Raw genomic sequence first — 20,354 nt, forward strand, 5'->3', positions numbered from 1 at the left:
GAGTAGTATGGCTTGGTCATATGATAGATTTTTAGCTTTTTAGCTGAGACCCCTAGTAACGAGGGTCCTGGAGACTGAGGAGGCCACTCTCTACCTAGACAGGACTCCTAGAGGACAGAGGTGGAACACCAAACTGCCCACAAAAACTTCAACTCAAAATTTATAGTCAGCACTGAAAGTCAGCCAATCCCTGGTCCAGCCTGAGACCCACCCCATGGGAGAGAGCCAACCCCGCACACTAATAACGACACTCTGCTATGCTTGCAGATGAGGAGTCTAGCATAGCTGTCTTCTAAGAGGCTCCACCCAGCACAGGATCGAAACAGATGCTGAGTCTCACAGCCAAAGATTGGGTGGAGCACAGGGAGCCCTGTGGAAGAGTTCGGGAAGGTTAGAAGGACACAGAGGGAACAGGAGCTTCACAAGAAGACCAACGGAGCCTGGGCCAGTGGATGGCGGGGCTGGGGAGGGGCTGCAGAAACCAAGGACCAACCAAGGACCATGCATGGACTGGATCTAGGCCCCTACACATATGTACCCGATGGGCAGCTTGGTCTTCTTGTGGGTATCCTAGTGAGGGGAGCAGGGGCTGTTTCTGACACGGACTCTGTTGCATGCTTTTAGATCACTTCCCTGCAGTGGGGCTGCCTTGCCAGGCCACCATGGAAGAGATCCTGATGCGACTTGAAGTGCTGGGGTGGGTTAGTGCTCCCCCTTCCTGAGGGGTAGGGAGGGGCTAGGAGGAGAGGAGGGTGTGGGCTACGACTGAGATGTAAAGTGAACATCTAAATAAATAAAGTGCAAAGTTAAAAAAAAAAAAGAATCTTCCACACTGAATTCCACAGTGGTTCCTCCGACAGTGAATAGGCGTTGTCCCTTTTCCGCGTCTTCATTGCACTTGTTAGGTTTTGTTGTTGCCCTTTGCTTTCTAACCTTATTCATTCTGACCAGGCTAAGAAGAAATCTCAAAGTGGTTTCAGTTTGCATTTCTCTAGTTGTTAAAGGTGCCGAACGCTTGCTCGGGTCTTGTTTGGCTAAATTCCCTGTCATTTCTGGGAGACTCGACCTCAGAGCACACTTCCTGGTTCATGCTCTTGGAATCTTTCCGCCCCCTCCTCTGAGATGCTTCCTTGGGTGTGAGGGCTGTGTTCCAGACAGCGTTGAAGCAGAGTCTGATGTGCTCGCGTTTTACCAGTTGTACCTCTTTGAAATGATCGTCATCTGCTGCAAAGAAAACAATCTTTTTTTTTTTTCTTTGCAAGTAATTTCTATTTACAACAGAATTGGTGGCTTTGTTCCTCAATTTTTAGGGATACTTGACATCAGCAGCCAGAGGTGAAATCCAGCTCATTCTGTCCCAGCCACAGCTTGGGAAGCTCACTGGCTCATTCTAGCCCCAGTTCTACCACCAGAGACATTAGCACCTCCCCATCCACTGGGTTAGAATCAATGATAGCAGAACTCTGGGCACAGGAGGAGAGGCTGACCCTGCTGTTCCTCCCTGGGCCCCCGGCTTCCATGGTTGGCCTGGAGGGGTCATGGCTGCCTCTGTGGCTCCTGATACTGACTAGCTTCTGCAGCTGCATGGTAGCCAGCCGGTGAGGGGCAGGGTCACACTGAAGGGTGAGGGCTTGGTAGCGGGGATGGGAGTAGAAGACCCTATTGGAGATGGTGATCTAGAGGGGCTAGGGGGAACCCCATTGGCTTTGGCTCCATTTGAGGTGGCTGCGCGGTAGTGAAGGATGGTCACTGCCTTGTGATCTTTCACCCCAAGGTCAGAGTAGGCCAGAGAGTGCATCTCCTGGTTGGCATCCTCCTTCCCAGAGGTGGTACCACCCTTGACATGAAGTACAGGCCTCGAAGGCCTCGACACAGTTGGCATCTCAGAGCCTGGGAAGAAGTCAGAGAAATTGGTGGGAACTGATGCTGCCAGCTGGTTCGCTTGGTGGAGAGCCTGAGTGGGTGCTCTGCCTTCCTCTGGTCCTTCTTGCCAGCCGCAGCTGCATGCCCTAAGCTGTGGGGGCAGTGGCCAGCGGAGGAGGAGCAGCCAGCGGAGGAGGAGCAGCCCGCGGAGGAGGAGCAGCCAGTTTTCTTTGTAGAGAAGTGCCACTTCCTTTATTTATTCCTAGATATATTTAAAGCGAAGGCGAATGAGAGCGCCCCAGTGGCCCTGCTCTCGGTGGCGTGCTCGCCATTGGAATACAGAGGTTACCGATTTTTGTAGTTTGCCCTCCCCCACTTGCTCCATTTAACCCTTCATGTTACATTATTCCTCTTTCCTCCTTTATATAGTTTCATTCTATTTTCCATCTTGAAAACCTATCGCCCTTGAAATCTTCCCTTCCCATGGCCACCTAACTAACTTTCTGACCTTTCTGGTAATTCCCAATAGGACATGCTTCTGAAGATTCAAAGATAACAGCCCCCAAACTAGAGAAAACATGATCTATTCATCTTTCTAGGTCTGAGTTACCTCACTCAGGATGATTGTCTCTAGCTCCACTGATTTACCTCTGGTTTTCACTATTTCGTTTTTCTTAACAGTCGACAACATTCCATTTCATCTATTAATGGATATCAGGTTTTTAAATTTCCTGGATAATATGAATAAAGCAGCTAGAACATGGATGAGCAAATATCTCTGCAGTAAGATGTAGACCTTTTTTGGTTATATGATCTCCACAGGCATGCTTCAGAACCAACATCTGACACTCCTAAAAAAATAAATCTGTAAATGTACTAATTTGGTTTTGATGTTCTAAGAATAAGTGATGTTGGATTGTTCAGCCCTAAATGGCACGTCTATGTTTCCCTTCCAAGGTTCAGGGAACCTTGTGGCAGAAGGGCTGGAGAGGATGACAGAGCCAGAGGTTGGAGAGGATTGCTATAATACTATGCATTCTATATATGGGTGTGGCCGTTGCACTGCTGGCCTCACTGAAATTGTGATTATCTGGCCCACCACCGTTTCACCATACTCAGGAAAGAGGTTCACAAAGCTCTGTCACTGAGGGATTATGGGTAGTTAATGGGTGCTGGAGGGACTGATAAATTTCTCAGTCTTCTCAACCTTCACCCACACTCATGCAAGTGGCCCTAATTAAACTCAAAGGGTTAAGACTCAATAAAAGACATAAAAGCAGGAAGGAGAATTGCTGAGAAGAAGAGTAAGAGGGAGAAAGAAGATGAGAGAGGGTAATGGAGGATACAAATAACTAAAATTTATTGTATACGTATATGAAACTCAAATATAAATTAAAATAAAAGAAATGGTTACATTTAAGTTGTAAATATTTCTAAAATATTAAAATATTTAAAGAAATGGAAACACTAATTTTGTTACACACTTGTATTAGTGTTTGTCTTGTAAAAATGTAGCATGAACACATGCATTGTATATTCATGGTTTTCTATTGAGGAATCACAGATTAGTCCCTTGTAGAAAAGAAGAATATTAAAAAGTGGATTTATCAGTGGCTCTCTCCAAATGCAAATGAAGGCTTTGGGATACATGGGACCTACTAAAGATAAGTTCATTAATTATAAACCAGAGAAAACTTTAATTGATGATCTATGTACTGTGTTCAGACTGTAGATTTCTGGGCACTAGGAGAGTCCAGAGAGAAGTAACCGCACCAACAAAGGATTCACTTGACAATAGCCAGGCATCTCAGGGAAAAGGGAGTCAAGAAAGATATTGGTTCCTAAGAAGAGCCACACCCCATGGGGAAATGATTGGTTGAATTGTGGAATAATAGGATGGAAGTGTAGCTAATGAGCAGACATGCAGAACTGTAAATACTGTGGGTATTTGAAACATGTGCTGGGCAAACCAAACAGCCTAGTGCCTCAACTACAGTCCGTTCACATGGGAAGCTGCATGCTGCACGCAGGCATCTGTTACATAAGTCACAAACAGCCTCTGGGTTTTATGATCTTTATGAGCTCTTTTCCATGATGATTTCTGGGCTTTGGGAGGGGAGCATCGAAATAGATGTTCATTTAGAGCTAACTGCTCTTCAGCCTCTTATTCTCTGCACCATGACCAATCAGAGGTCTCTGTGTTCATTGTCTTCTACTGCAAAAGCCCAAGCTTCTCTAGTGAAGGTTGAGGTATGTGCTAATCTATGGGTACAATGAAAAGTTATTCTTGCCCAAACTCATGCCAAACAAAAATCTCATAATGATACAGAGGCTAGGCCATTAAAGTAATAGATGATAGCAACAAAGAGATGCGTTTCAGCTTATAAGAATATGGTGATGCTCCTTTAGGGAACAGCTCCCTTATTACCTTTCTAGAGGTCTCTTTTCACTTGCATATTGTTTTTTCTCCCCAAAATGCTTAGTACAAAATAACACTCCCAATATAACCGTATTCTGTGTAACTTTGTTTTCTTTCAGAGTAACTGTCACCTACTGACATCTTCCTTACATGATGACTTTAAATATTTGTTTGTTTTTATTTGCTTGTGTTATTTCACCCTTATTTGATTTTAGAAACATCTGCATTCTGAACAGATCAGTTCCTTCCTGGGCATTGCCTACTCCTGGATCAAAACTACTTTATATTTCTCAGATGCAGGAGAAAGTTAGCACTCAAAATTTCTGAGCTTTTGGGAAAAGGCTGAGTGTGATAAGAGTTTTTTAAGTCATACATGGAAGGTTATGGGCTATTGCGGGTCCCATTCATACGTAAAGTCTGGATTACAGGATGTGTGTGGTAGGGTTTCTCTAAGGTTGTACAATTGTGTGACAGATTTTCATGCCCTTTCTCTTCATTAGCCACGTGAATTAAACGGGGCCAGAGAACAACTCACAGATTATCCATTTTCTTCTTCTGGGAATTTTAAAGAACCCAAGACACCAGCCTTTCTTACTTGTGCTGTTCCTGGCCATGTACTTGGTCACCGTGCTTGGAATCCTGCCCATCATCCTGGCAACAATATTAGGCCACCACCTGCACACACCTATGTATTTATTCCTCTCCAACCTATTCTTTGTAGGTGTCTGCTTCATTTCTATGACGGTCCCAAAGATGTTGGTAAATATACACACAAAAAGTCATGTCGTCTCATATAAGAACTGCATTGCCCACATGCATTTCTTCATACTCTTTTCAGGGTTGGACATTTTTCTGCTGACTTTGATGGCCTATGACAGACATGTGGCCATTTGTCATGCCTTGCATTATCCTGCCATCATGAGCCCTCAGCTCTGTGTGCTGATGCTCCTAGAGTCCTGGATCATCAATATCCTCCACTCCACAACACAGAGCTTAATGACCTTGCGAATGTGCTTCACAGATTTGGAAACCCTACACTTTTCTGCAAACTTAACCAAGTAGTGCACCACGCTTAGCTGACTCTGATACCCTTCCCACTGGTGTGGTTATCTATTTTCCAGCTGTACTGTGGGCCTGCTGTCCCCTGATGGTCATCACTCGCTCTTGCTCCAAGATAGTTTCCTCCATTAGTGCAACCTCATCACTGCAGGGTACGTACAAAGCACCTTCCACCTGTGCATCTCACCTGTGGGTTGTCTCTATTTTATCACACAGGCTTGGGTGTTTACCTCAGTTCTGCTTCAACAGAAAATTCAGTCACCTGTCATGTGCAGTGTGGTCGCCCCATGCTCACCCCTTTCATCTACAGCCCCGGGAATAAATAGGTAAAGAAGGCTCTGAGAAAACGTTAATGGAAGGGATAGAAGAGTCCTTTACTGAGGTACTGAGCTCCACCACACAGCTCTGAGCTCTCTGATGCAATCTGAAATTAGATCGTGCTTCTTCTGTTTCACCACTGGAGTTTCTCATTTTCTGATTTCACCTCCTCCATACAATTCAGTTATGTGATCCACTTTATTAGCTTCTGCGCCTACTATGTCACTCACTCCTCTCCACCTTGGCCTTTCCCAACATTTAAAATTTTATTTTTGGATCAAGAAATACCCAGAAATCCCCACAACTCATCACAGAGAACCATGCTGAGAAATAATTTCACTGCAAAGAACATGTGTCGGATGGAGAATTTTTAAATTTTTATTTATGATTCATGGGTTACACGCTGACCTACGCAGTGGCAAGTTTGTGACAGTCAGAGGGCATCTTTGTGGAGTCACTTTTCATCTTCCACTTTTACATGTGTTCAAAAGATTAAACTCGAGTCATCAGGCTTTCCCAGCAACTGCCTTGACCTATTGAGGTATTTTTATATCCATAGACTCAGTAATTTTAAGTTGTAGTAAAAATAGTCATGGATTTTACTGCTATGAGGAAACACTGCGTTTCACAATTGTGATCCTATGTGTAAATTTGTAGTGGAGGGACATCAGACTAGAGAATTTCAGTGTTCTGTTTATCACTCCATGGTATCTCACTAGCCTAACCAACTTTCCTGATAATGTGAACAATAATGTATTGGCATGTTTAATGGTTTGTAATTTGTTTTTATTCATATGCTTCTAGGATCCTGTATCTATTTTGACTCAATGCTTATAGTTCTTATCATAATGCTTGGCAAAAGACCCAAGGATCATCTAATCCATGTCCTTTTCACGTGCATATGGGTGTTCCGGTCAGAATTTTAAGTAATAATATTTATATATAAATGGCAAACAGATTAGTTTTGTATTCTGTTTTTTATTATTCATTCATCCAATGAATACTCAGATGGATTCCTTATCTTAGTGATTGTGTTCATTGCTACAATAAGCATGTGCAGATAGGTGACCTTTTCCTTCATTGATTTTATTTCCTTCTTACCACACTTAACATCATAGATATAATATTGTATCATAATTTTTCTTGATGTTACAATTGAGAAGCTGAGTAAGGCGTTTCTCTCCGTCATTTCTTATTTCTGTACATTCAGCTGCCATTTTTGCAAAATAACAAAATATAATGTGATGCTCACCTGAGGCTAGAGGTGAGAGTGCTGTGCTTTTTATCCGAAGGAACACACCTCTCCGACTGCTTAAAACAGAGTGGCAATTTTCTAGAGACAGAAGGCAAACATGTGAATTTTCAAACTTTAATTGGCTCTAGTACTTGTTAGAAGAGAATAGATGATTCTTGAAGACAGAAAAGTGGGTGGAGAAGAAACAATATAAAAAGCAATTCCCTCTACTTTTATCCAGGTCGCCTGGGAACAGACTCCTCAAGAAACATTTTCATTGCTCACAGAACAATGTCCCACAGGGTGTGAGTGCCCAGGAGATGGTGTAACAAGAGAAATAAAATGTGCCCAGTGAGCAAGAGGAGCATCTGTCTCCTCAGTCCCTTAGAGGATGCAGCATGGTCCTGATAGGGCATAACTTTTCTCTTAACATCCTAATAGTGGTTTAGGGAACAACTTGGAGAAGTCAGTCCTCTCCTTCCGTCATGTGGCTGGAGCGTGGAGATCAAACTCAGGTCAGGCAGCAGGCATCTTTACCTGTTGAGGAAATTGTTTTTGTTTTTTTTTTTTTTTTCAGTTGGAGGGGATAGATTAAAGGTGTGTCTCTGTGACACCAGTGTCCTTCTTCCAACCAGCTGATGGGGTAGGTGGTGAAAGGCTGCAGGTCAGCTCTACTTCTCAATACTTCTCTGGACACATAAGGTTGAATGGGGAAACTGAGGGATAGGAGAACTGTAGTCATGAGTTTATTAGCACCTGCAGGGATCTGACAGAGGTCACACTCATATTACACCCAGGAACAAGGATGGGTGAACACATGGAGACAGTCTACCATTGCAGCCGAAAGGGGCAGATTTAGACCAGCTATTAACAGAGCAAGCAAGAGCTACTGGAAAGAGCTGGTATAGTCAGGAATAGATAGGAAAAGAGATACAGAGTCTAGATCAGGAAAAATTGGTCTAAGGCCAGACAGACTTCCATCTGGACTGCTGACTGGAAGTTGAACCTGGGCCCGGTGGTCACTCTGCTCGCCCAGGCTTCCCTGTCTCGCATGGTAAGTGCAGGCTGCTTCATGAAGCAATTCTTGTAACTTATGGTTCCTCCATCCTGGGATCTTAGCAGCTGCCTGGTTCCTAGTATGGCGCAGAATCAACTCACCTGGGACTCACCCACAAATGAACTTTCCCCATTTTTCCTTGTGCTGGGTCTACCCACAGGAGCTGAGTGAGAGCACTGTCACAACACACTTCCTCTGGGAACCTGTGACATTGATACTGTGCTCCATCATCAAGCTTGTAAGGAGGCTAGTCTCTGTCATCATGGAATAATGGGTATATCAGAAGGGCAGGTGCAGGATAGAAGGCCATGGAGGTCCTCTGTGACAGGGTAGGACACAGTGAGGTTATGTACCATGCAGCGTCAGAATCCTCAGCTACAAATGAGATATAAAAAAGAATTTAGAGCGAATCAAGTGTAAGAGCTCACACCTGTGATGTCCACACTCAAATGCTCACACCTGTGATGTCCACACTTGAATGCCTGATGCAGAAGAATCATGACATCAAGGCCACACAGGGATATAGACTGAGACTCTGTCCCAAAATTAAAATAAGTTTTTTGGCTCTTAATTCCATTTCTATTACTTAACAGCAATGTGATCTTTTCCAAGAGTCTTTCCCTTTCTGAGATACTATTTCCTTACCTACAAAATAGCTAGTAAAGTCCATGCTTCAGGAGGCAATTGTGAGGCTCAAAATTAGAGCTTGTTGACACAGATGGATGCCCTGTGGCACATGGCCTCACTGTGTGCTATCATGTTACAAAGGGCTTCTGTGACCTTCTTCCCTATGTCTAGCCTTCCAATTATCTCATTACTCCATAATGACAGATGCTAGCCTCCATACAAGCTTGATATGTCCCTCTGTCTTATCAATCATTTTGTCTTCAAATGCTGACATTCTGTTTTCCACAGGGTCCAGTCTGTTGGTGAGGCTTATCACTGAGTTTTTATTTGATTAATTTTTTTTACATTTTTATTTAAGTTTAGATTTTCTTCATTATTTACATGTTATTATTGAATTCTAAAAACTTTCTGGTTGCACAAGTGTGCAGGAATTTTCTGTAAAGTGAAGACAATTGGGATCAGTAGAGATTTATCTCTTTGCCCAAAGGAAAGACATGGTTGCCCAACCCATTGCCCTAGATCAGAGAGGTGGTGGCAGATTTAACACTTCTGTGGAGAATGGACTATTGCGATGTCACTATTCATTGTAGACATAACGGAGCATTATGACACCACAATTCTGTATGTGATAATCCAACAGACAGTTGTGTTATCAAGATCCAGCATCGTAAAGAGAATATCAGTATTGTGATGAAACAGCGAGCACTATGAGGTCACAATAGTGTTCTGCTATAAAGATAAGCACTGTAACATTAACACTGTGATGTTAAAGTCAGCAACATATCACACTCAGCAATGAGGAGCTAGAATGGAACAAATATGGATTTTAATGTCAAAATGTAATACTGTGATGATACCGTGATGACTGTGATACCACAATAGATCACTGTGGTGACGTCATAATGCTTCATTATGACATCACATTGGGCACTGTGAGGTCATAACATGCATTATCATGCTACATTGTGGCACTGTGTTATCAGGGTTGAGCATTGTGATGGCATAATGGGGAACTGTGAATGTACAATGGGTATTACGATCTCATAATAAGACTTTGTGATATTATCACATGGAAAATCCATATATTAAATGGAGAATTATGTCACAATGGATCATTGTGATTCCAGAATTGAATATGTGTTTTAAGTGGAGATTAATATTTGGTATTGATATATCTTTTAGTAATGCTGCTGTTAATCCTAAACAGCTGTATACCCAAATCAACACACAGACACTGGGATTTCTTTAGTTAACCTAGAACACAATGCTGGGCAATAGGTACTCCCTCCTAAACCTCCAAGCCCTCATAGTTTCCTAACATTTAGATTTCCCACATTATACTTGCTTTTTGTGAAATCTTAGGTCTGGTTCATGCTCCACATCCTCTAAGATCTCTCCTCCACTTCTGTTCTCCTAGCTCTCCTCTAGCCCTTTTTCCTCCCACTCATTTCCTGCCCTCTGGCTCCTCCCCTCTTTCCTGTCCTCTGGCTCCTCCCATTGTACAACATTGTGGCTAGTTGGTTTATTTTGGCCTGTTAACACAAAGTTGAGACAGGATGCTTAGAGTAAGTATCACAATGCAATATCTGGATTGAAACCAGAGAGTGGGGAGGGGGAGAAAGCAGCATTTGAATGAACAAGGGTAAGGTGTATACATTTCAAAAGAACATTATACCAACAAATATGTTTAAAATGAAGCTTTGTGATGTCATACTGGATATTGTGACTGGAAGACAATGGAATATTTTGATGTCACACTGAATATTTATGATGTCACAATAGTGTATTATGATGTCAAAGTGGGGTGTAATAGCACCAAAGTGGAGCATTAGGTTATCAAAATGGCAATGGTGTACTGTAATATGGAAATTATATACAGGTATTATAATGTGGCCGTCTGGTTTCACAATTGGGCTTGTGGGGTCAAATCGTAATGTCATGCTTTCTCAATGAAGTATTATAATGTCATAATGCAAACTGTGTTAGTACATTGCACTTGTGGTAAGAATTTTCACCTCCCTCAAAGAAAACCATTTTGTGTTATGTCAAATATCTTCTTTGACATATCAGAATGAGCTATTGTAATGTCTCAAGGGGGGCGGTGTGACACCACAGAGGCATTTTGTGGTGTCTTATAGAAGCAATGTGATGTCAAAATGGTGCATTGTGTTATTACACTGCAACATGCTGGTGCTGAAATTCAGCATTGTGCTAGTGCGGTAGAGCAGTGGCATATTCAATGAAGCCTTCTGATAACACAGTGGGGCACTTGATGCCATAATGAATATCTGAGATGGCACAAAGGAAAATTCTGCTGTCGCAAGGCCACATTGTGATATCACAGTTAGGAATATCCCGAACCTGGGAACGACCCAGATGTACCTCAACTGAGGAATGGATACAGAAGTTTGTGGTACATTTACAATAATGGAATACTACTCAGCAATTAAAAACAAAAAAAAATCATGAAATTTGCAGGCAAATGGTGGGAACTAGAAAAGATCATCCTGAGTGAGGTAACCCAGAAGCAGAAAGACACACATGGCATACACTCACTTATAAGTGGATATTAGACACTCAGTATAGGATAATCATACTAAAATGTGTACATCTAAAGAAGCTAAACAAGAAGGAGGACCCTGGGTAAGATGATCATTCCTCATTCAGAAAGGCAAACAGACGGACATCAGAAGAGGGAGGAAACAGGGAACAGGACAGGAGCCTACCACAGAGGCCCTCTGAAAAGCTCTAACCTGCAGGGTATCAAAGCAGATACTGAGACTCATAGCCAAACTTTGGGGCAGAGTGCAGGGAATCTTATGAATGAAGGGAATGATAGAAAGATCTGGAGGAGACAGAAGCTCCACAAGGAGAGAAAAAAAATTCTGAACTCAGGTGTCTTTTCTGAGACTGATAATCCAACTAAAGACCATGCATGAAGATAACCTAGAACTCCCGCACAGATGTAGCCCATGGCAGCTCAGTATCCAAGTGGGTTCTCTAGTAATGGGAACAGGGGCTGTCTCTGACATGAACTCAGTGGCTGGCTCTTTGATCACCTCCTCCTCAGGGGGGTGTAGCCTTACCAGGCCACAGAGGAAGACAATGCAGACAGTCCTGATGAAAACTGATAAACCAGAATCAGATGGAAGAGGAGGACCTCCCCTATCAGTGGACTGGGGGAGGGGCATTGGGGGAGAAAAGGGAGGGATGGTGGGATTGGGAGGGGATGAAGGAGGGGGCTACAGCTCGTATACAAAGTGAATAAACTCTAATTAATAAAAAATAAATAACTTTTAAAAAAGAATTTGGTTTGTCACTTTTAGAATTGTGACATCAGGCAATCTTATTATGGTAACGTAAATTCTAGTTATGATACAATGGAACACTGTAATGTCACATTTCAACATTTTCCTGGTTTAGTGGAACAGTATGACGGCACAGTGCAGCGCTGGTATGTCACAGTATAGTCATGCCTCAGCATAGCTTTGTGATGGCACAGGTCTAAGATGAAAGGGAAGGCAAGAGATGGCTTCACAATAGAGACAAGTCTATTTTGAATTAAACCAGATGAACGGCTCTCAACCAAAAAGCAAAGAAAGCAGACTTCTACAGGACTGGGTTTATCAGGACTGAGCTGGGTCAGCTCGGTGTCCAGGCAGGATTCATGATTAAAGTGTGCCATGCAGGGACAGTATGAGTGGTGTGGACCTCGGGAAAGTGGAAAATTGAAGCTGTTAGTTATGAGAGTAGGGGCTTTCCGAGCTGGAATGTGTTTCACAGGAGCTGAGGAGCTATCTAGGATGGAGCAGGATTGCCTGTAACTCATGCTCTTGTGTTTTCACAAGGGAGTTGTGGACCACAAAGCGTATGTTCATGGAATAATGGGGCACCGTGATAAAACACAGCATGGCGACTTCACAATTCAGCAATGTATCATAAAAATTTAGTGCTGAAGTGATGTAACAGGGGACTGTGTAGTACAATATAGCACTGCAAAATCACAATCCAGCCTCATGTCCGCACAACTGATTATTGAAGTGTCAACTTTGAACATTGTGATGTCACCGTGAAGTGTTGTTACAATGCAGCACTATGATGTCCTACCGGAATCCTGTTGTGTCACAAGAGCTACAATGACACAATCCAACATTTCATGGAGCGTTTTGATGTTTCAGTTCAGCAATGTGATGTCACGACGCAGCTCTCTGATGGTCTAGCAGAACACTGGCTGTCAACACTCATCACTGGAATACAACATGAAGCACAGCCATGGTGCCATATAGTCTACTGACCGCACAGTAGAGCATGTGGCAGTGTATGTTGCCACACTGAGATGTCAAAATTCAGGTTTGTGAAAGAATAAGGAAGGACCATGATGTCAGAATTAAGCATTGTTATGGCACAAGTGGGCATTGTGGTCACCAAAGAATGTTATAAAAGAACAGGACACGGTGACAGTACAGCACAGCAAAGTGTGCTCAGAATTTAGCACTGTGGCATTAGCAACATTGCAATGGGCAAATTAAGACATTGACCATTATCGGGTCACAATGCAACAGTGTAATGTCACAATGGTGCACTTTGTTGTCACAGTGGAGCACTGATAGATCATAATGGAACAGAGTGATGGCACAACAGAATAGTGTAATGGCACATGAACAAAATACATGTGACCACTTTTTGAAGACACAAGGGAGTATTGTGATATCTCAGCTGGGCATTGTGATGTCATAATACAGTTACGATGTCACTACTGTCATTGTGACATGAAACTAGCCATCGCAATACTATAATTTACATTGTGAGGACACTGTAACATTACAGCACTGGAGGTACAGTGGAACAATGGAACATTGCAATGGCACAATGGAGCATTGCAATTGACAAGTCTGCGTTTTGAGAGCACAATTCAACAGTGAGGTAACATCTCATTGTGGTTACACTGTAGATCACTGATACACTCTGTCTTAGAGTGATGACATGCAGCAGCATTGTGATGTCATGTGTCCACTTTGTGATTACAAACTGGAGCACTGTGAGGATAAAATGTAACACCGTGATGTCACAACCCAGCATCATGACATAATCCAGCACAGTGATGGCAGGAGGATCTTGAATGTAATGAAGCTTCCTTATTAATATCAAAATGTAGAGTTGGGATGTCATAAATCAGCATTATGATGATATAATGGAATACTGTGTTGACTTATCCTATTGTGATGGCATAATGCAGCATTATTAGGGTCTAATAAGGAGTTTAGTTTTCATAATTCAGGACTAAAATGATGGGGTGGAGCACTCTCATATCACAGGATGGCACTGTGGTAGCACAGTAGAGTGTGTGGTTATCCAGCACATTCTTCTGATAACTTCACAAAACGCCGAGGTCACTCATGAGCACTGTGGAGATAATGAGCACTCTATTTACATACATAGTATACTAGCACAATGCTTCTGTTTAGTTTGGGCTTTGTTGCTTTGAAGAGACAACGTGACCGAGCCAATTTTTATAAAGGCAAACATTGCATTGGGGCTGCCTTGCAGTTCCAGAGGTTTAGTCCATTATCATAACAGCAGGAAGCATGGCAACATGCAGGCAGATATGGTGTGGAAGAGCTGAGAAGAAGAGAATAGTAAGGAAGTACGGGACCAAATCAAGACTGAAAGTCATCTCAGCATACTCCAAACTCTTCATCTCATGTCTGATGTCAAAGTGCTCTTCAGATCTCCAACTCCATTCATCTTTGTTGACTGTAACACACTTCTTTCCCACAGCTCAGGCATCTTCAACATATTGGAGTCTCCAATGTAGTCCGGGCTTCAACTACACAGCTTTACAAAGTGTCCTCTCTGGGCTTCTGTGCAGAAATAACCTTGACACATTCCTGGCCTCAATGGTTTTCCACTGAGGGAAATTCCATTCTTTATTTTAATGCTAAAACCACATGGCCAAAGCTACCAAGTTCTGCTGTTTGTTGAGGCTGGAACATGGTGCCCTTGTTCAATTACATCTTCATCAGCTTTTTGCTTTCTATGATTTCCTTCATTGCCTAAGTTTAGATGTTCTGGAACTTGCTCTGTAGATCAGGCTGGCCTTTAATTTAGAGATCTGTATACCCCTGTCTCCTAAATTCTCTGATTAAAGGCATGTACCACCACACCGGGACCGCAGATTTTCTTTAATTATTTTTTATTGTAGATCATTATAAGCATGGCTGAGCCACAAGATCTGGATTAAAAGGCATCTGGATTAAAAGGTGAGATAACACACACCGAACAAAAGTGTGTGTTATCCCACCTCAAGATCCACACCAAAGGCCTGTTGTCTTCCTGCCTCAAGATCCACATCACAGGTGTGTTCTCCATTTCTGGACTGTAGTTTATTCCAGATACAGCCAAGTTCACAACCAAGAATAGCCATCACAATCTACCCCCTGACAACCTGACACACAGTCATATCTCCTTATGTCCAAATGAAAACAATAGCCAGGTCATAATAATGCTTAACATGATCTCTCATACAACCACAAAAGCATAAAAAATAACCAGGTCATAAGAATGCTGAACATGATATAAGTATCCCTTGTACAACCGCAAATGCATTGTAAATTTAGAATAAGTGGGATGTCCCTTGGGGAACATCTTTTTCACAAAGTGGATGCTTAGTGGGATGAGATCTTGCCCCAATGTCATCAGTTCCTTACTTCCATTTAATATCTTTAATCTGGTTATCTCCATATACACAGGATTTACCTCTATTCCACTTCCTGATGCCCCTTTAATCCTTGAGCCAGACATTTTGTATTTTTCCTTGCTCAGCTTGCAATGCTTGATCAAAACGCTCTTCATAAGAGTGAACCAGAGAACAGAGTCTGTATTACCCTGTTTTGAGATTTACTTTGTCACTTTAGTCCCAGGCAAACTCTTCAGACAAGTGAAAAAAAAATTCCACACCTCTACACTAAAGTATCACAAGAATAATCTCTAGGCAACATACTAAAATTCTTCTTCTCTAAAACCTCCTGAGCCAGGCCCCCACAGTTCAAATCACCCTCAGGCCCAATGTCTTCCATACTCCTACTAGGATAGCCCATTAAGCCCTCTTAAAGCCTTCCACTGTTTTCCTAACCCAAAGTCCCCAAATCCTCATTCTTCCAAACAAAAAACATGATCAGGCCTATAACAGCGATAGCCCAGTTTCTGGTACCAACTTCTTTCTTAGTTTGGGTTTTATTGTTGCGAAGAGACATTTTTATAAGGCAACGTTTATAAAGACAAACATTTAATTGAGGCTGGCTTTCGGTTTCAGAGGTTCAGTCCATTATCACCACGATAGGAAGCGTGGTGGCATGCAGGCAGACATGGTGCTGGAGGAGTCAAGAGTTCTACATCTTGATACAAAGGCATCCAAGAGAAGACTAGAATTTCACACTGGACACAGCTTGAATGTAGGAGACTTCCAAGCTTTCCGCCTCAGTGACACACTTTCTTCAACAAGATCACAATTACTCCAGCAAGGGCACACCTCCTAATAGTACCATTACATATTCAAACACATGAATTTATGGTAGCCAAACTTATTAAAACCACCACTCATAAAGTAAACTTTATCACTTTCATGTCAAAATTCAATATAGTGATGAGACAATGGAATTTTCTGGTATCACAAGGTCTCATACAAATATAACTGCAAGTAATAATCCCCAAACCTAGTGATAACCTTAACTAATAATGGTCTCAACCCCTAACTTCAGCCTTAATCCTAACCTTAACCTTGTAGTTAATGCTGGCACAAATTCTGAAACTAACACCAGGCCTAAGCTATAATCAAAACATCCAAAAACCCTTCCATTTAGCCATTAACGTGACTCAGATATTTCTACATAAACTCTACATAAGACTAGTCTTAAATGTAACCTGTTATTTGTATCCTAACCCAAACACTATGCTCTAATCTGAATTCTAACCGTAACACCTAACCAATACCCTAATCTTATCCTCTAACTTCAAAAATAACCCTCCTAACCACTGACTCTAACCCTATCCCCATTACTAGACCTTAACAAAAAGTCTATCTTAACCTTAATCATAGCTTCTAAATGAAAACCCCCAAGATAACCCTTCCTGGTGAGCAAAAGCCTAACCATGATCCCTAACCCTGTGTTTACCTCCAACCCTAAAGTTAGTTCTAATGCTGTGCTACCAATGTAACTCTAACTTTAATATTACCTAACTTTAATGTAACTCTAACTTTAATATAACCTAACTCCAACCCTGTTAATCTACCCACTTACACTTACCTATCACTAATTTCCAATTACCTAACATTAATCTGTCCCTAACATTAATTCTAAAAATAAGTGGAACTTCTAACCCTTTATCCAATACACTAAACCCCAGCTTAACACTCATTTTAATGCTAATCCCACCCCACTGGTTTCTCCCAATAGGGATATCCTAAAGGCGTCAAGGCCTTATAGCCTACATCCTATAACCTGTAACAAAACCCTCAACTTAACCGTAAGTTAATCCACAACCTTTACCTATCCCATAACCCTGTCACTAACCTAACTTCTAACCCTAGCTTTATCCTAAAAGCTAGCCCTAATGACTAATTCAAACCCTAACAGTCCTCATCCATAACCCTGAGGCTTCTAGATTTTCAGGGGCAATAGGGAAGTTCCACAACATTCGATTCTCTCCTAAGCACTTGGCCTAACAGGAACAGGTATTCAGGAGCAGAGCTTGAGGAGTATCTAGCCAGCTACTGGGTTGTGGGCTGACTTCTGGGAAAAGCAGCTATAGGCTTTGTGATCTAATATTTCCAGAAGAGGATACCCAGACTGATGACAGCGTGGTCAGAGTCAAATGTCTCCAAGTTGTTCGATTCTTATTCAAGGAATTGATACAAAAGTCCATACAGATTTTCAAAAGTAGCAAGATAACTTTATTTAAAGCAAAACAATAGAGAAATAAGATTATATTGCAAGGAAACACTGAGTGATGAATCTTCAGGGCGCCCATTTTTGGGGGGACTTCGTTTTATGTGGTTCCAGGTAAAAGGAGTTAGGCTATTAAAGGGTACGATGAAGACAGTTCTCTAATTTTATAATCATCTTTCTATTGCTCATGTTCTTTACCATAAGGCATCTGACTTTAATTATATGCACTCATAACTAAGGAAAAAAACCTTTCCTCCTCAACTTCCTTTGGTCATGGTGTTTCATCCCTGACTAGGACAGAAGTTGTTACCAGAGAGGGGTATTTCTATGACAGACCTAACAGTGCTACCTGTTGGCAGAAAGTAGACTTTGGGATGCTGTACTACAAAAGGGGATGAACACTTTCAGCAGGGTATACAGGGTACTCCTAGTGTCCCTGGAGGAACACGGAAGGCAGTAGTGTTGAGAGCAATGTGACTTATGGGGCCTCAGCTCAAAAGGTTTCAGAGGAAAGAAAGTGAGAAAGTGGCATAGAAACCATTCTTGTGATATTTTGGTGAAGCAAATGGCTGCTTTCTTTACTTGTGCAAAAAAAAAATAATAATAATCTGAGGCTAATTTGAAGAGTATTTGGATAAATGGGCTGGGCAGAGGAGCTTTCAAAACAGCCTAGTATTGACCTCATCATGCAGTAATTAATAATCACTCTTATAATGAAAAGGAGCAAGCTGGATTAAAAAATACAAAATGTAGTTTGAGGAGAAAAAAAGAGTACCAGGAAGTGTAATAGAGCTAAAATGTTTAACAGTATGCTAACGGGAATAAATGGAGTAATGACCTCAGGGTAAGACCCCACCCTACCACGCTTCCAACTTGTGAAAGAGAAATTAAAACAAACAAACAAAAACCACTTAAGCAGTAAAGAAAGACATGAGCTTTCCACTGAGCAGCGGAAGTTGGCAATTTTAGCTACGTGGTTCTGGCTTTATTTAAATCCAAGGATACAAAAGGGACTGTGGAACCTCCCTTCCCTGCTAAGGAAAGCCAATCAGGCATGGAGAGGCAGAATTTGGAATTGCCCTGCTGTTTCTTTGCTTTGGTCCAGCATTTCTTCACATGTTCCTTTTTCTCCCTTCTGGAATGGTAACGTATATTCTGTGCCATTTTGTGTTTTAAGTATGCCATCTGCTCTGTGACTTTGATTTTACAGCTAATTACAGTTAAGCAATTGCCCTGAGTCTCAGAAGCGACTTCGAACTTTTAACAACTGTTAAAGACCTCAGGGACTGTAGGAAGTCAGACTAAAGGCATTTTGCATTATGATAAGGCTCCAAGGGTGGAATGTGGTAGTTTGAATAAGAATGGCCTCCAAAAGGTACACACTTTTGAACCTTAGTCACAGGGAGTGGCACTACCTGAGAAGGATTAGACAGATTAGGAGGTGTGGCCTTGTTAGAGTAGGTACAGTCTAATGGAGGAGTCTAACTGGGGTTAGGTGGGTTTGAAGATTCAACCCCCCCTCCTGTTTCCCTCTTCTCTCCTTCCCCTCCTCTCCCCTTTTCTCTCTCCTCTCTCTGTCCCCCCTCCTCTCCCTCCCTTCCTCCCCATTTCTCTGCCTCCACACCAGGATGTAGCACTCACCACCGTAGCACTTTCTATGGTACCAGGCGCCCTACCATAATGGTAATGAAAGAAACCCCTAAAATTGTGAGCAAGCTAGTAAGCAGCACCCGCCATGGTCTCTGCGCTATCTCCCGCCTCCAGCTTCCTGACCTGTTTGAGTTCCTTTCGGGACTTTCTTCAGGGATTGACTAGGCTGTTGAAGTGTAAAGCAAATAAAACCTTCCCTCCCCAATTTGCCTTGGTCATGGTGTTCCATTCCAGGAACAGTAACCCTGACTAAGGCAGTGGTATATAGAAGGGTCTCACTAACGGTTCACTTGAGAAAACTGTCCATCTTGCCTCACATGAATGCAAAGCAGTTCAGGTTGGACAACGTCTCCCCATCTCGGTACTTGGACGTAGCTTGAAATGAGTTTGAATGGTTATTGATGGTTATTAAGACACACATTCCACTGTGCAGAGGAGCACACATGTAGCTCAATAAGGTTCTAAGACTGCCAAGCACAGTATGATAAACGGAATGTGTATGCAGCCCAGACTAAGGGTCTCTAAACTATTCCCTGTGCCTAACCTGCCTCAGCTTTGCTCCAAGTTTCAGAAGGCAACATGGATTCTATCAGCAATTAGGACAGATATAATTCAAGATAATTTTGGCAAGAATCTGGTTTTCTGCTTGTGCCTTGGTAACCTGAGCGAATCTGAATTTGAATGTAATGGAATCATTTCTTCCATAGAGAAAAATCTCAAGATGCTAGCACATCACGCTGGTGCCAAGAAACCAGCTGTAATTTTGAGATATCAGGACCCCTAAAGAGAAACTTTCCGTGCTGTTAGGGGACAATGGGGACAGTGGGGACAGTGGGGAGGGTATGCTAAGGGCAATCCAGTGGATGCTCCCTCCTGTGAAGGTCCAAGTTCATTTGAAGAAAGAATAACCTGAACTGGAAAGATTCTCTGCCCCTCTAAGCCAACCGCTGAGGAGATTACCTCCCCAGGGTCAGCACAGCTTGGAAGCATCATCCTTGTGGTACTGCTGTGAAAGCATGATAAGATTCAGGATTGAGGGGTTCAGGAAGTACCAGCCCACAGGTTCAGGGAGCAGCTGAAGTCAGGCAATTTGTGCTGGAGTTGTGGTGGGGAGACCCCGAGGAACAACTAAGACATGTTATTCCCTGTACACAAAGTAGAGGCCAGGGAAGAGAGGGCGAG

General features: G+C 42.4%; 2 pseudogenes; one reads left to right on the plus strand and one right to left on the minus strand.

Annotated features, from left to right (window-relative positions):
• Positions 1 to 1,322: 1,322 nt before the first annotated feature.
• On the minus strand, positions 1,323 to 1,930 carry LOC129670109 (cbp/p300-interacting transactivator 1-like; annotated as a pseudogene).
• A 2,111-nt stretch (positions 1,931 to 4,041) lies between these two features.
• On the plus strand, positions 4,042 to 5,667 carry LOC129670110 (olfactory receptor 7A17-like; annotated as a pseudogene).
• The last annotated feature ends 14,687 nt before the right edge of the window (positions 5,668 to 20,354 follow it).

Source organism: Psammomys obesus, unplaced genomic scaffold (genome assembly GCF_907164565.1).
Source record: "Psammomys obesus unplaced genomic scaffold, mPsaObe1.curated_primary_1811, whole genome shotgun sequence".
In the NCBI taxonomy this organism is placed as follows: Eukaryota; Metazoa; Chordata; class Mammalia; order Rodentia; family Muridae; genus Psammomys; species Psammomys obesus.